Raw genomic sequence first — 211 nt, 5'->3', positions numbered from 1 at the left:
AGCTGGAAGCTGTGTAAGCAACGGGGCTGAAATTACAGCAACTGAATGTGGTAATGCTGAAAATGATTCTTTTTAATTCATAGCTAGTGATTTTAATCCTGTGCAAATATTGTATTGCAGATTACTAGAAAATATAAAGTAAGCATAAATGAGTAACTTGTAAGTTACTTGAGTTTCTATAGCTCTTAATATTATCAATTGTTCTTGGCAT

Source organism: Mesitornis unicolor, unplaced genomic scaffold (assembly GCF_000695765.1).
Source record: "Mesitornis unicolor isolate BGI_N332 unplaced genomic scaffold, ASM69576v1 scaffold46021, whole genome shotgun sequence".
Lineage (NCBI taxonomy): Eukaryota > Metazoa > Chordata > Aves > Mesitornithiformes > Mesitornithidae > Mesitornis > Mesitornis unicolor.
The sequence above is the reverse complement of the archived record's forward strand: the minus strand, read 5'-3'. Positions refer to the sequence as shown.